This window comes from Myodes glareolus, chromosome X (genome assembly GCF_982192425.1).
Source record: "Myodes glareolus chromosome X, mMyoGla1.1, whole genome shotgun sequence".
Lineage (NCBI taxonomy): Eukaryota > Metazoa > Chordata > Mammalia > Rodentia > Cricetidae > Myodes > Myodes glareolus.
This window is the reverse complement of record NC_142053.1, coordinates 67,341,413-67,358,985: the sequence shown is the minus strand read 5'-3', so window position 1 is coordinate 67,358,985 and position 17,573 is coordinate 67,341,413. Positions and strand designations below refer to the sequence as shown.

The 17,573-nt window shown below is 40.3% G+C and overlaps 1 pseudogene; it reads left to right on the top strand.

The window, feature by feature from the left end:
• Window positions 1-14,142: 14,142 nt before the first annotated feature.
• Window positions 14,143-14,320, top strand: LOC148117361 (Nuclear RNase P; annotated as a pseudogene).
• Window positions 14,321-17,573: the final 3,253 nt, after the last annotated feature.

Below are 17,573 nucleotides of genomic sequence, written 5' to 3'. Positions count from 1 at the left end.
ATAAAGAAGATATAAATATTGCAACTGTAATACTTGTTTGGTACCTGTTTTGTTATATGTAATTTTACTATGTTGAAGTTAAAACATTCCTTTTCATTTAAACAGAAAAGGGGAGGTAATATTGAATTCCCCTCTGTATGTGATGCATAGTATTGGTTAATAAAGTAACTGCCTTGGCCTGTTGATAGCATCAATCACAGCTAAGAGAGGACCACAAAATTGAATGCTGGGATAAAGGAGTTGGGGTCACGAGAAGCCATGTATTGTAAAAGGAGTGGCAGACTGCTTCCTGTTGCCTGGCTCCTAGCTGGTTTTATCCAAAATAAGTATATGGAAACTGTATTTTTTAAATACTACCTGGCCCATTATTTCCAGCCCATTATTGGCTAAGTCTAAAATTATTTTAATCCATCTCCATTAATGTGTATTGCCACTTGATTGTGGTTTACCAGCATGAGTCTAACCAGCATCTGTCTTGGAGAGAAGAGCCATGGCATCATCCTGACTCTGCTTTCTTTCTCTCAGCATTGTGTTCGGTCTACTCCACCTATCTAAGCTGCTGTCCTACCAAGGCAATTTCTTTATTTGACCAATAAAAGCTACACATAGACAGAAGACCCTCCTACTCCATTTCCAGTGTTTCTGATTAAACAAAAAAGAAAGGCTTTCACTTTAACATAGTAAAATTACATATAACAAAACAGTTATCAAGCAGGAATTACAGTTACTATATATATATATATATATTATCTTTTAACATAATTAAGGAAAACTATAACCATAACTAACCATTATTCAACTCCATCAAAGACTCCAGAAGGTTATTATATTACCTAAGTAAACAAGAAGTAAACAACTTCAAAAACTCTAGAAATGTCAGAGACATCTCTCTTCCTGGACAGTCACCTAAAGTGAATACCATTGGGGCATCCATCTTTGGCCTTCAGGCCCATAGTATCCAGCAGACATTTCCATGAAGCAGGAAATTTCAAAGACAGTTCAGTCACTGCCCTCTGTATCCTGCAGAATATTTTACAGCCTCTTTCATGAATCAGGAACCCGGAAAAATCATCTCACCTTTAGGCAAGTTCAGCAGTCGTCTCTCTGTGGGTTCTTTGTGTCAAGTTTATGCATCAGTTCAAACAAGAATAGTTTCTTGCCAAAGTGGCTAACCAACTGCATAAGGAGTCTCTTCAATGCCCATCTTCCTCTTGTAGTATATTGATTCTCCCAGGAACAGACAATTCTCATTGTCATGAAAAGCCCTAAGTTATTAGAACATTTTAAAAGTCATATTACATAGTCTTCAAAAGATATGAAGAATGCCTATCTAACTGAAATATATCTCTACATATCTATAAAATCTAACTAAAATGACTACAAGGTTGACTATTATTGATGATTATCCATTAACAACCTATATTTCCTAATTATACATTGCATTTTTAAATAAACTACACAATGACAATGCCTTAATCAAGATCAGAAATGCATATACATATAACAAAATTGACCTTAAAATCCATACCAATGGAAATTATTCATATCTATATCATATCCCCCTTTAAATGTAAAAGGACATTTATAAACAATATCTAGGGATATGGATGAAGTTATTTCTCTCCAAACTTCTTCCTGCTGTATAGTGGCACTGTTAATCAGGTCTTTTATGGTGTATCCTGTGTGACAGGTTCATCTCAGTCGGCAGTTGTGTAAAGTAATTTTTTGAGGGTATTCACAGCAATCTTTCAGGAGGGCATGGTCTATCATACCATACTGGGATAGAAGCATTCCACAGGGTTTCATCCTCTGTGAAAACAAAAGAAAATCCTCTTTTCCAATGTATCATATCCTTTGACCCAAATTTGGAAGTCATGATACATTTAGAACAAACATATTGGGTCAGCTTAACAGCCCACACAATGAAATGTCTCCCTGTATTTAGCTTCTTCACCATCAAAAAATTAAAAAAAAACATAATAAACATAATCCTGACTATCTGTGAATTTTCCATTTTTATGTGGCTTATTTTCACTCTATCACTTTATTTTATTCTGTCTCTTTAAAAACTTTACCCTTTTTAAAACACTAACTTTACTTTATGACTTTTTAATACTCCTTTTCTTCTCTCTCCCAAGCCTGCATATGTCTATCTAACAAGATGACCCATTTAGAGGCCTTTTATGTCTGAATCTGTCCTATTATCAATCAGTAATGCTTTACTATCCAGGAAAATTTTTGCTTTGCACTTTTAAATCTAAGCACCTAAAAATCTAAGCTGTGACATTCCTAGGTCAAAAAGAGACACTTCAGGTGCTTTGAGAGCCTGCCTGAGCACAGGCAGGCCCTGTGCCAGCTCAGCCACATTCCTGGCCAGCAAGAGACAGTGAACTTCTAGCAGACATCCATTGGAGGAGGGGTGAGTTTGCTACTGGCCTGAGGGCTTCGACTAGGAGGAATTCAGACTTTCCCCATCTGCCTCGACTTTCTGGTCACCATGTAGTGGTGGCTCCACCCTGTGGAGCTCTCCCAAATCCCATCCCAGCCTTCATCCAGGCACACCTTCCTCTCTTCCCTCCTTACCCCTGGGGTCACAAGATCTCCCCAGAGCTGCTCCCTTGCATGCTGAGCCTGGGCTGTGAGTGCAACCCGGCAGGAGGGAGTCACTGTGTTTCAACAGAATGCCCGAGAAAAGGTAGGGCTTCTGTCAGTGAAGACCCTGCCCAACAAGGGAACCTGACCTGGTACAAGAAGATCCAATAGAGAGCATTTGAAGGAACAGATGGGCAGACGCCAAGGCAAGAACTCCTCCAACATTCTAAAAACAACATGAAATCACCAGATCCCAACGACCCTACAATAGAAGGACCTAAACCTCTTAATTCAGAAGAAGTGGAAAAAAGTGCCATTATGAAAGCAATAGAGTCCCTTAAACAGGATATGAATAACTCCCTTAAAGAACTGGATGAGAAATACAACAAAAAGATTGAAGAAATGAGTAAAGAAATGGATGAGAAGTATAACAAAATGTTCGAAGAAATGAGTAAATCCATGAAGAATACACTGGGAAACCAAGAAAAATCAATCAAACAGGTAGTGGAAACAGTTCAAGAATTGAAAACTGAAATGGAGGCAATGAAGAAAACACAAAACGAGGGCCGGCTGGATATGGAAAATCTAGGTAAACGAATAGAGACTACAGAATCAAGCATAACCAATAAGATACAAGAGATGGAAGAACGAATCTCAGAGTCTGAAGATACCATAGACAAAATAAATACTCTGATCAAAGAAAACAGCAAATCCAACAAATTCTCATCACAAAACATTCAAGAAATTTGGGACACAATAAAAAAAACAAATCTAAGAATAATAGGGATTGAAGAAGGAGAAGAACTGCAGATCAAATGCCCAGAAAATATATTCAACAAAATTATAGAAGAAAATTTTCCCAACCTAAAGAATTATATGCCTATGAAGGTTCAAGAAGTATACAGAACACCAAATACTTGATCAAAAAAAAATCCCCTTACCATATAATAATCAAAACACAAAACATTCGGATTAAAGAAAGAATATTAAGAGCTGCAAAGGAAAAAGGGCAAGTAACTTATAAAGGTAAACCTATCAGACTTACACCGGACATTCTGTGGAAATCATGAAAGCCAGAAGGTCCTGGATAAAGGTACTGCAGAAACTAAGAGACCATGGATGCAAACCCAGACTACTATACCCAGTCAAGCTATCAATCGCTATCAATGGAGAAAACAAAATATTCCAGGATAAAAACAAATTTAAACAATTCGTAGCCACAAACACAGCCTTACAGAAAGTAATAGAAGGAAAATTGCAAGCCAAGAAATCCAACATTGCCAACACTGCCTACAATAACTCAGAAATCTAGCGACCCTTCATGAGCTTAACTCAAAGAAGGGACACATACAAACTCTATTAAAAAAACAAACAAAAAATAATAATAACTGGAGTCAACAACCACTGGTCATTAATATCACATAATATTAATAGACTCAATTCACCTATAAAAAGGCACAGACTAAGAGATTGGATACGAAAACAGGACCCAACATTCTGCTGTTTACAAGAAACACACCTCAACCACAAAGAGAGACATCTACTCAGAGTAAAGAGTTGGGAAAAGGTTTTCCAAGCAAACGGACCTAAGAAACAAGCAGGTGTGGCTATTCTAATTTCCAACAAAATTGACTTCAAACTAAAATCAATCAGAAGAGATGGAGACGGACATTTTATACTCATAACAGGAACAATTCATCAGAAGGAAGTCTCAATACTGAATATCTATGCCATTAATAAAAAGCCTCCTACTTATGTAAAAGAAACACTTCTAGAACTCAAGGCAGTCATCAAACCGCAGACACTAATAGTAGAAGACTTCAACACTCCTCTCTCAACAATGGACTGGTAAATCAGAAACCTAACAGAGAAATAAGACAATTATTGGAATTATTGAATCAAATGGACTTAACAGACATCTATAGAACATTCCACGTAAATAGGAAAGAATATACCTTCTTCTCTGCAGCTCATGGAACCTTCTCGAAAATTGACCACATACTGGGTAACAAAGCAAACTTCCACAGATACAAAAAAATATTAGTAACCACCTGTGTCTTATCCGACCACCACGGATTAAAGCTAGAATTCAACAACAGTGCTACCCCCAGGAAACCAACACACTCATGGAAGTTGAACAGTCAACTACTGAATCACCGCTGGGTCAAGGGAAAAATAAAGAAAGAAATTAAAGTCTTCCTTGAATTTAATGAAAATAAAGCACAACATACTCAAACCTATGGGACACTATGAAAGCAGTGCTAAGAGGAAAGTTCATAGCACTAAGTGCCCAATTAAAGAAAACGGAGAAAGCACACGTTGGAGACTTAACAGGACACTTGAAAGCCCTAGAAAAAAAAAGAAGCTGATTCACCCAGGAGGTCTAAAAGACTGGAAATAATCAAACTGATGGCTGAAATCAACAAAATAGAAACACAGAAAACAATCCAAAGAGTCAATGAATCAAAAAGCTGGTTCTTGGAGAAAATCAACAAGATTGACAAACACCTAGCCAAATTAATCAAATGGAAGAGAGAGAACATGCAAATTAATAAGATCAGAAATGAAAGGGGGGACATAACCACAGACACAGAGGAAATTCAGAGAATCATTAGATCTTACTACGAAAGTTTATATGCCACAAAGTTGTAAAATGTAAAAGAAATGGACATTTTTTTAGATAAGTACCATATACCAAAGTTGAACCAAGACCAGTTGAAAAATCTAAATAGACCAGTCAGTCGTGAAGAATTAGAAGCTCCCTACCAAAAAAAGTCCAGGACCAGATGGTTTCAATGCAGAATTCTACCAGAACTTCCACGAAGAGCTAATACCTATACTCCTTAATGTATTTCACAATATAAAAACAGAAGAATCATTGCCAAACTCTTTTTATGAAGCTACAGTTACCCTGATACCAAAACCACACAAAGACACAACCAAGAAAGAGAATTACAGACCAATCTCACTCATGAACATTGACGCTAAAATACTCAATAAAATACTTGCAAACCGAATCCAAGAATACATTAGAAAAATTATCCATTATGAACAAGTGGGCTTCATCCCAGAGATGCAGGGCTGGTTCAACATACGCAAATCTATCAATGTAATCCATCATATAAATAAACTGAAAGAAAAAAACATATGATCATTTCATTGGATGCTGAAAAAGCATTTGACAAAATTCAACACCCCTTTATGATAAAGGTGTTGGAGAGATTGGGGATACAAGGATCATACCTAAATATAATAAAAGCAATATACAGCAAGCCGACAGCTAACATCAAATTGAATGGAGAGAAACTCAAAGCCATTCCACTAAAATCAGGAACGCGACAAGGCTGTCCACTCTCTCCATACCTCTTCAATATAGTGCTTGAAGTTCTAGCAATAGCAATAAGACAACATAAGAGAATCAAGGGGATTCGAATTGGAAAGGATGAAGTTAAACTTTCGTTATTTGCTGACGATATGATAGTGTACAGAAGCAACCTCAAAAACTCTACCTAAGAACTCCTACAGTTGATATACACCTTTAGTAATGTGGCAGGATGCAAGACCAGCTCCAAAAAATCGGTTGCCCTCCTATACACAAAGGATAAAGAAGCAGAGAGGGAAATCAGAGAAACATCATCTATCATGATAGCCACAAATAGCATAAAATATCTTGGAGTAACTCTAACCAAGGATGTGAAAGACCTATTTGACAAGAACTTTAAGTCCTTGAAGAAAGAAATTGAGGAGGATATAAGAAAAATGGAAAGACCTACTCTGCTCTTGGATTGGGAGAATCAACATAGTAAAAATGGCAATTCTACCAAAAGCAATCTATAGATTCATTGCAATTCCCATCAAAATTCCATCAAACTTATTCACAGACCTTGCGAGAACAATAATCAAGTCTATATGGAAAAACAAAAAACCCAGGATTGCCAAAACAATCTTATACAAAAAAGGAACTTCTGGAGGCATTACCATCCCTGACTTCAAACTCTATTACAGAGCAACAGTATAGAAAACAGCTTGGTATTGGCATAACCACAGAGAATTCAACCTATGGAATCGAATAGAAGACCTGGTTATTGACCCACAAACATATGAACACCTGATATTTGACAAGGGAGCTAAAGGTATACAATGGAAGAAGGAAAGCATCTTTAACAAATGGTGCTGGCATAACTGGATGTCAACCTGTAGAAGAATGAAACTAGATCCATATCTATCACCATGCACAAAATTCAGGTCCAAATGGATTAAAGGCATCAACATTAATCAGACCACTTTGAACCTGATAGAAGAGAAAGTGGGAAGTAGTCAACAAGATATAGGCACAGGAGACCACTTCCTAAGCAGAACCCCAGGAGTGCAGACAATAAGAAAAACAATGTATAAATGGGACCTACTGAAACTGAGAAACTTCTGCAAAGGAAAAGACACTGTCAGTAAGACAAAAAGGCTGCCTTCTGACTGGGAGAAGATCTTCACAAACTCCTTATCAAACAAAGTTCTGATCTCCAAAATATACAAAGAACTCAAGAAACTAGACACTAAAACTCTAATTAACCCAATTAAAAAATGGGGTACTGATCTGAACAGAGAATTCACAACAGATGAAATTCAAATGGCCAAAAGACACTTAAGGTCATGCTCTACCTCCTTAGTGGTCAGGGAAATGCAAATCAAAACAACTTTGAGATATCATCTTACACCTGTCAGAATAACCAAACTCAAAAACACCAATGATAGCGTATGCTGGAGAGGATGTGGAATGAGGGGAACACTCATCCATTGTTGGTGGGAATGCAAACTTGTGCAGCCACTGTGGAAATCAGTGTGGCGGTTTCTCAGGAAACTGGGAATCAACCTCCCTCAGGACCCAGCAATTCCACTCTTGGGAATATACCCAAGAGATTCTCTAACATACTACAAAAGCATTTGTTCAACTATGTTCATAGCTGCACTATTTGTAATAGCCAGAACCTGGAAACAACCTAGGTGCCCCTCTAGAGAAGAATGGTTAAAAAAGGTGTGGAACATATGCACATTAGAGTTTTCCTCAGCGGTAGAAAACAATGACATCTTGAATTTTGCATGCAAATGGATGGAAATATAAAACGCTACACTGAGTGAGGTAAGCCAGACCCAAAAATAGGAATATGGTATGTATTCATTTATATGTGGATTCTAACCATAATTAAAGGTCTTTGAGCCTATTATTCGTGATCCTAGAGAAGCTAAATAAGGAGGTGAACCTGATGAAAATCATGTAGCTATCCAACTGGAGATTGGAAATAGACAAGAGTCCCAGGTAACCTCGGGTGCATGGGGGGGGGGGTGGGAGGGTTGTTGGAAGGGGAGAGGGTTAGAGAGAAGGGAGTAGGGGAGGAATGGGGAAAGCTCGGTGGACTGGGATGGGTGGGAGGGAAGAAGAATGGATATGGGATCAGGGAAGAATATATTTTAACTAAGGGAGTCATTTTAGGGTTTATAGGAGACTTAATTATAAATGGGATCCCAGGTCCAAGGAGAGATCCCCAGGTTTTTCTCTGGACCGAAAAGAGGGTGCCTGAAAAGGCCTAGGCCCATAACCATTCTGATGAATATTTTGCTTAATACCATAGAACCTTCATCTGGCGATGGATGGAGATAGAGACAGAGGAGACCCACATTGGAACACTGGACTTAACTCCCTAGGTCCAAACGAGAAGCAGAAGGAAAGAGAATGTGAGCAAAGAAGGCAAGACCAGAGGGAACCTTCATCTGAGGATGGATCGTGATACATACGGAGACCCACATTGGAGCACTGGACTGAGCCCCCCTAGGTCCAAATGAGGAGCAGAAGGATGAAGACAATGAATAAGGAAGTAAGGACTGCGAGGGATGCGATCACCCACTGATACAAGGGGACGAATCTAATGAGAGTTTACCAAGGCCAGTTGGACTGGGACTGAATGAGGACGCGATCCAACTAGATTCTCTGAATGTGGCCGGTTTCTCTGAACCTGGCTGGCCTGGAGTCTTTCTGAAAAGCCATTGACAATGACAATGGGACTTGTTTCTTCTGCATATACTGGATTTTGCGGATCCAGTCTGTCTGGACACTCACCTTCCTGGACCTGGAGGGAGGGGGGAGGAACTTGAACTTCCCACAGGGCAGGAAACCCTGACTGCTCTTAGGGATGGAGAGGGAGGAGGAGAGGGAGTGGGGGGAGTGGGAGGGTGGTGGGAGGAGGGGCAGAAATGGAAACTTTTATAATTTAATAAAATTACTTTCAAAAAAAAAAAACAGGTACTGCAGGCTTTCCCTGCCCAGTCAAACATGGTGGAGCAGCTCATGACTCTGAATCAGTTGCACCTCTGAGCTGCAGAGTGGTGGGCTGATCTCCATCTTTCTCTAGTTTCAAAATGGTGAATATACCATTTCTGCTAGCTCTGGGGCCACCAGTTAGAAACTACACTCAGCAGTTTAACTCTGAGTCTGAGAATGTAGCACAGAAACTCTTTCCATCTGAGTTACAGTTAAATCAGCCATGCAGAGCACTGTGCAGCCTGGAACCATCTCTCTGTATGGTGGAAGGATTCTGCCATGTTCTCCCGCCTGCCCAAGCCTGATTCCCCCATCTGCCCAGACAGGAAGAGTTGAGCCAAGGGCATGGTCTCAACTACTTTGTTTCCGACCCTGAGTGGGCCCAGAAATGCTCAATAGCCAGATTTTGCACCAGTGGCAGGGCACAGGAAGTCATATTTTGAAATGGTGTAGCTTTTTTTCTGCTGCTATTGATGAATCGGGAAAATTTCTCTGCAGCACCCTGCCAGCAAAAAGCAAAAAGCTGTGTTAAACTCTCTTTTTTCTGCATTTAAAATTAAGCTCTCTTAGTTTTTTAAGTGGATTTAATTGGCCATGTTGAGCCACCAATCTGTAGTAAAAGGAACAGTGGGCTGCTTCCTGCTGCCCAGCTCCTGGCTAGTTTTACCCAAAATAATTACATGGAAACTGTGTTTTTTTAAACACTGCCTGGCCCATTGTCTTCAGACCCTTTTTGGCTAATTTTCACATATTATTTTAACCCGTCTCCATTAATGTGTATTGTCACTTAACTGTGGCTTACCGGCATGAGTCTAACCAGTGTACATGGCATCTACCTGACTCTACTTTCTTTCTCCCAGCATTCTGTTTGGTCTACTCCACCTATCTAAGCTGCTGTGCTGTCCTATCAAAAGGCCAAGGCAGTTTCTTTACTTAACCAATGAAAGCAACACATGGACAAAAGACCCTCCTACTCCATCCATGTAACCCTGCCAAAGTCAGAATCCAGAATTATAGCGTGTAAACCACAGCCACATGGTAATACACAAATTAATAGAAATAATTTAAATCAATATATAAGAGCCAATAAGAAGCTAGAGCTAATGGTCTAAGCAGTGTTTTAAATAATCTAGATTCTGTGTGATTAGTTTGGGTCTGAGCTGCTGGTCAACCAAGAAACAAACAAATGACTTCCTTACAACAGCAGAGGTATTGGTGGAAGCCATGTTATTGCAGTAACTCTGTAGATTTTCTAGGTCCATACCACTACGTAGAAGCATGCTGTTGTCTGCACATAAACATCATCTAAGTGTTTGATATCAGAGCCTCTTAAAAGAGCTAAAAGGTTTCTGCTGTTATCACTGTGTCAGCAAGCCTCTCTTTAAGGAGCCATGCCTCTGCAACCATCTATCAAACAGAGCACACCTGTGAAAATGCTGCTAAGAAGAACCCATACTTAATTTTCTTCTGTGTCTACAACTTCTTTCAAAGCTTTTCTTTCTCAGGTTTTATGTGCAAGCAGTTACTGAATGTTGGGTGCCATTTGCTCACAAAACTTATTGTCCTGCCCAGTCCCACTGCTGTTTATTACCAAAGAAATACAGAGAGACTTATATTAATTAAAATTTGTTTGATCCATTCCTTAGGGTTATTACTAACTACCTTTTATAACTTAAGTTAACCCATAATTCTTCCTATGTTTAGCCATATTGCGTAGTAGCTATTCTCAGTAAGGCATTCTCATCACACTTAATCTGTATCTTGCTAGTAAATTACTCTTTGTTTCTTCTTCCCAGAATTCTTCTGGTCTGGTCACCCTTCCTTTTCTTACTGCCTGGCCATTAGCCAATCAGTTTTTTATTAAACTAATATTAATGACAATTCTTTACAGTGTCCAAGAGTATTATCCCACAGAATTGCCCTTGATATTTCATCAAAACAATGAAAAAGTGAAAATATAGATAATAACTTTTATCAGACATATGGTTAGAAAATGATAAATTGCTTAATTTCACTATTTAAATTTCTTTTCATAATGTTTTGTTTTGCTTCATTTGCAGAAAAGCTAGTTGAATGCAGCTGTATTTTTTTTTTGCTTCTGTTGTCTGTATTTTTTCTTTCACATAAAATAAAATTCATTATCCAGAGTAATGTCCTATTGGTAACTGTACAATATTTTTTATTGTATTACGTATCACTGAATTATGAGAATTCATTATGAAAAACAAGTTAAGAAATTTCCTTGTTTGACAAATATACAATTTTACATGGCATATCCTCTATAAATATTGACTATCAGAAAGTCTATCTGGTTATTTATTATATATAATAACTTCTGGACAATGGTAAACAAAAATAATGTTCCACCCAGTACAAGAAAATTTTTTAAGATAAAAAAGTTATCAGCATATAATAAGACTGAAGCCAAAGTAATCAAGTATATTGTTTTATAATAAACATTTTTAAAAAGTATTAGGACTTTCTGAATCAATGATTTATTAAGCTAAGACTACTGCTAACTTGAAATAACAATATACTAAGATGTTTAAGATGGTTCAGTGTGTAAAGGCACCATGAAAGCTGTTTAGGGTCACAATTCTTTACATGGCATATCATTAAATAAAACATCTTTTAAAATTTTATACTTATACTCTAATAATTAAGTTCTTTTATTGACATATGACCCAGCTATATCACTACAAGAAATATTCCCTCAAATATTACATCCTATTGGAGTGATCCTTGCTTATCTGAAATCATTGTAACTCTTTTCATAAAAAAAGAGAAGAAAGTAAGTCAACATGTCCATCCACAGATAAACAATAGCAAAATAATATATGCAATTTGAAATTTTATTGAACCATAAGGAAGTATGAAATTATTAACTTTTCCTTAAAATTGATAAGACAGATAAATACTATATTATGTGCAGTACCTTACTCATTTTAAGCTGACCTATGTATATCAGAAGATATTAGCCATGGTTACTAACATTTTTTCTGTGACTTTAATCACAATAACCTAGGAACTAAATCTCTTGGAAGAGCTGTAAGAATGTTTTCAGAGATATTTAACTGAAAATGGAAGATACATTGTGCTTATAGCTGGCACCATCCTATTATCTAAAATCAAATACTAATTAAAAAGTGAATCAAGAAGCAAGTCAGCTGAGAAACAGAACTCACCTCAATTTCCAATGTGAATACTTTCACATGATCCTGGTACCACTGTCAAGGCTTCCTTTTTCGTAACTACTTACTGATATTCATTAACTACATGATCAAATTTTGATTCACAAAAGGCTTTTCCTTCCTTAATTACTTTTCACCCTTTTGGGCTCAACAATAGGACAAGTTATCAAATGCACTATCTTTTTCTCAATGTGGTTTCTTCACTCCTTTCTAAAATTTAAGTTGGCTTTGAATTTTTGGGTTGTCTATTCTGTTTCCGAGACCTATGAGTCTCTTTATTCTAAGTATCACACTATTTTACTTAATTCAGATTAGAAGTAAATACTTAATTCATATACTATGGCCCCTGCTTCACTTTTATTGTTATCAGATTCATTAAAAAGATGTCTTTCTTCCTTCCTTTTCTTCTTTTCTTTTTCCTTCCTTCCTTCCTTCCTTCCTATCTTCCTTGCTTCCTTATTTCCTTCTTTCATTCTTAACTTCTTCCCTTCCTTCCTACCTTTCTTATATTTTTAATTTTTATTTTTCCATTCAATTATTTACACTTTCTTCCTTCCTCCCAATCCCCTCCCGCACCCCCACACCCCCTTCTTCCTCATCTGCCCTGCTTGAGATTAGGACCAGGAATCTTGCCCAATGGAAAGTCCAAGGCCCTTCCCCCTACATTCAGGTCTAGGCAGCTGTGCATATATAGAATAGGGTCCCAAAAAGCCAGAACATTCCGTAAAATCAAGTCCCAGTGCCTTTATCAATGGCTTCTATGTTGTTGGGAGCCACCTGGAGGCACAGGTGGTCCTGCAGTTTGGAGGTAGCCATGTGGGGCTGAGCACCCCTGCCTGCACCCTTGCCTGCACATGCTCAGACCAGCAGAGTGGCATTAACCAATCAGGACAGCGTTCAAGCCGCTCCACCGTTTAAAAGCAGATGCCTCGGGACCCTACTTCCTCTCTCTAAGCTTTCTCTCGTCCCTGCTCTATCGTCCCTTCCCCCAATTTTCCTCAAGGGAATGCTCCAAATAAAGATATGACCAGAGAAGGAATTCTCGTTTTTGGTGGCGTTCATTCCTGCGGGACAGGATGGCCCCCCGCAACTGGTGCCGAAACCCGGGACGCTGAGGGACCCTGACAACTACGCCGGGGGACCCTGAGAAAGCCCGGGAAAAAAAGCCAAGATCAGACACCAGCACAGAGAGCCTTGAATTTCAGAACTCTGAAAACATGGAGCGGTGAGTGACGTCGGTTGAAACCCCCAGAAAGGGGAGGAAAAGAAATATAAAAAGGAATTTCAAAGGATAGGCCTAAAATAAAAAAGAAAATACAAAAAAAAAAAAAAAAAAAAAAATCAAAGTTAAGGTATCTAAAAGAAGGTACAAAAAGCAACGGGGAAGAAAAATCCCTTAAATTCAGTGCAGGTGGAGCTGAGAAAAAGCGAGGTTTACGGTTGGGAGATCCGCGGCTTCCTCCATGCATACTCGCTGATAGAGACTGGAGGCAACAGTCTCGTAGGGAGGCAAACTTGATCACTGCCTTCCCTGTTCTTAAAGAGCCACAGAGCTTTTGGAGGTGATTTTCGCCTAATTTTGTTAAGAGAGCTCAGTCTCTGGCTCTCACGTACAAAAAACTTTAATTTTTGACTGAGAAAGACAAGCTGCTTGATCGTGCTGAAAATGCTGGCGGCAGCCGGCCCGCCTTTGAGCGGTAATGCCTGATTAAAAACACGGAAGTGGGCCAGGCACGGTGGTGCACACCTGTAATCCCAGCTACTCAGGAGGGAGACGCAAAATTGCACTCTCCAGTGCTAGCTCGTTCGGGAGGCATGGCCATGCTAACCAGTTGCTGGCGGGAAATTTGCTGGAGTCCTCAGAGGCCTGCGAATAGCCAGGTCGCGGGCAGGCTAAAGTCCGTGTGACATCAGAGGCTATATGTCCCGGCCTTCTGGCGGGGCTATGGTTTTTGGAGGACTTTTTCAACACCTGAGCGGACTCGCCTGACTGAGGCGAAAGCTGTGTGGTGAGCAGCGGCGCCATAGAAGGCAGAGAGGAGCTGAATCGGCTCTGCGGAAAAACTGTGTTTCCATAGCATCATGGGCGGGCGGAGATGAGTTCCCAGAGAACGGGGCTCCGCGCGCGGGCAGACCGGGCCCTCCACGGGTGGGCGGATGCCCCCCCTCGCCGGAGCTTGAAAAAGACTCACAGCCGGCGGTGCGAGTTCATTGCCTGAGGTGAAACGGCGAGCCCGCACACGGCCCGGGGCGGAGCCATGCCTTTGGGCCATGCGGAGCGCGCCATAATGGGCTTCAGAGGCGGAGCTGTGGCAGCCGCCGCCTCCGCTGCTGCCGCCCTCAGCCAAGGTCGCCAAGAATTTAGTCAGATAAAAACATTTGTCGCCAAGAATTCAGTCAGATAAAAACATTTATCCCCCAAACAACGTCCCTTCGTCAGCAGGAAGTAGCCAGATTGATGAGCAACGTCCATTCTCCCTCAAAGAACTGGTCCTAATTATCATAATAAAGGCATGTTTACCTGGTTACCGTATCCTAGGTAACAAAGAAAGGCGGACCTTTTGCCTGAGGCACCTGGTGAGATAAACAATGTTACCTAGAGGTTTTTCCATCTAAATAGGGGAGCTGGAGAGATGGCTCAGCGGTTAAGGGCATTGCCTGCTCTTCCAAAGGTTATGAGTTCAATTCCCAATGACAACTGCTTTGGTTTTTAAACAATAGAGGGGGACTACACTACCAGTGACAGCTTCCCCCAGAGAAAGGATTTCTCTTGCATTCTATACACTTAATTTTTAATTCAAAATTTTGCTGGTACAGGCAAACAAGATTTGCTTTTTGAAGCAGAGACCTGCAGATCTCTAAGTTCAAAACCAGCCTACTTCCAGTACTGATTGTGCTGAATTTTTACACTGAGAGTTTTTAATACTCTTAAATGTTAATTTGGGAGGAGAGTTTTGTTTATGTTTTTCTAGGAATGCTGACATACATCTGGATACCAGCGAGACCGACCAGAGAGATAAAGAAGACGACCCAATGGATGCTGAGTGTCCTGCTGTGGAAGATTCATGCGGAGACAGCAGAGATGACCTTCTGGGCGGTGCCAAGAGCAGCTGTTTCACACCATCGACTTGAGCAACACCCTGTGCAACCTCTTATCTCTTAACAATTTTCTGACTGACTCTATTCTGCCTTTCTCCCTCCTTGGAGATGGGTGGGAGCAGAGATATCCTTGGCATGCTGCGTCTAGGTGGGGACCAGATTGGAAAATAGTTTTGCCTTATTGCTCTTAAAGACAATAATTAGGGGGAGATGTTGGGAGCCACCTGGAGGCACAGGTGGTCCTGCAGTTTGGAGGTAGCCATGTGGGGCTGAGCACCCCTGCCTGCACCCTTGCCTGCACATGCTCAGACCAGCAGAGTGGCATTAACCAATCAGGACAGCGTTCAAGCCGCTCCACCGTTTAAAAGCAGATGCCTCGGGACCCTACTTCCTCTCTCTAAGCTTTCTCTCGTCCCTGCTCTATCGTCCCTTCCCCCAATTTTCCTCAAGGGAATGCTCCAAATAAAGATATGACCAGAGAAGGAATTCTCGTTTTTGGTGGCGTTCATTCCTGCGGGACAGGATGGCCCCCCGCACTATGTCAGCCCCCATTGTCAGCCACAATCAGAGTTCAGCTGATCATATGTTCATTCAGACCTGCTCCAACTGGATTTGGTGAGCTCTCATTAGAACAGACACACTGCCTCGGTTGGTGGACCAACCCCTTGCAGTCCTGACTTCCTTGCTCATCTTCTCCCTCCTGCCTTTCAACTGGACCTTGGGAGCTCAGTCCATTGCTCTGCTGAGGATCTTTGTCTGTATCTCCATCCATTGCCAGACGAAGATTCTATGGTGATATTCAAGATAATCATCAGCGTTATAGTGGAGCAAGGACAGTTCAGGCATCCTCTCTTCTGCTGTCAAAGGACTTAGCTGAGGACATCCTGAGGATAGCTGGGATACTCTCTAGAGTCAAGTCTCTTGCAAACCCTAAAATGGATCCCTTACAGTAGGTACCTTCTTCCTTGCTCCTATATCCGCCCTTCATCCATCTCAACACTCCCACTCACCCAAGCTCTTGCCAGTCCTTCCATTCTCCCTACCCTCTCCCTTTCTCCCCTTCCCCCAAACTCATCCCAACCCCTGTCCCCACCCCTATGCTCACAGCTTTTACCCTATAATCTTGTTTGCTTCCAATTTACAGGAGGATCCATATATGGTTTTCTTTGGGTTCACCTTGTTATTTGGCTTTTCTGGGCTTGTAAACTATGGGCTTAATGACTTTAGTTTAGGGCTAGAGTTCACAAATGAGTGAGTACATACCAAATTCATCTGATTAGGTCTGGGTTATCTCACTCAGGATAGTGTTTTCTATTTCCTTCCATTTGCATGCAAAATTCAAGATGTCATTGGCTTTTATTGCTGAATAGTACTCTAATGTGTATATATTCCACACTTTCTTTATCCATTCTTCCATTGAGGGGCATCTAGGTTTTTTTCAGGTTCTTGCTATTACAAACAATGCTGCTATGAACATAGTTGAACAAATACTTTTGTAGTATGATTGGGCATCTCTTGGGTATATTCCCAAGAGTGGAATTGCTGGATCCTGAAGTAGGTTTATTCCGAATTTCCTGAGAAACCACCACACTGATTTCCAAAGTGGTCGCACAATTATGCATTCCCAACAACAATGGATGAGTGTCCTCCTTAATCCACATCTTCTCTACCAAAGCCTGCCATTGGTGGTTTTGATTTTAGCCATTCTGACAGGTGTAAAATGGTATCTCAAAGTGGTTTTGATTTGCATTTCCCTGATCGCTAAGGAAGTTGAACATGACCTTAAGTGTCTGTTGGGCATTTAGACTTCTTCTGTTGAGAATTCTCTGTTCAGTTCAGTGCCCCATTTTTAATTGGGTTAATTAGTATTTTAAAGCACGGTTTCTTGAGTTCTTTATATATTTTGGAGATCAGACCTTTGTCTGATGCAGGTGGGTGAAGATCTTCTCCCATTCAGAAGGATGCCTTTTTGTCTTAATGACAGTATCCTTTGCTTTACAAAAGCTTCTCAGTTTCAGGAGGTCCCATTTATTCACTGTTGCCATTATTGTCTGTGCTGCTGGGGTTCTACTTAGGAAGTGGACTCCTGTGCCTATGTGTTGCATTGTACTTCACATTTTCTCTTCTATCAGGTTCAGTGTGGTCAGATTTATATTGAGGTCTTTAATCCATTTGGACTTGAGTTTTCTGCATGGCGATAGATATGGATCTATTTTCATTCTTCTACAGGTTGACATCCAGTTATGCCGGCACCATTTGTTGAAGATGCTTTCTTTCTTCCGTTGTATAATTTTAGCTCCTTTGTCGAAAATCAGGTGTTCATAGGTTTCTGGGTTAGGTTCCGGGTCTTTTGTTTGATTTCGTTGGTAGACTTCTCTGTT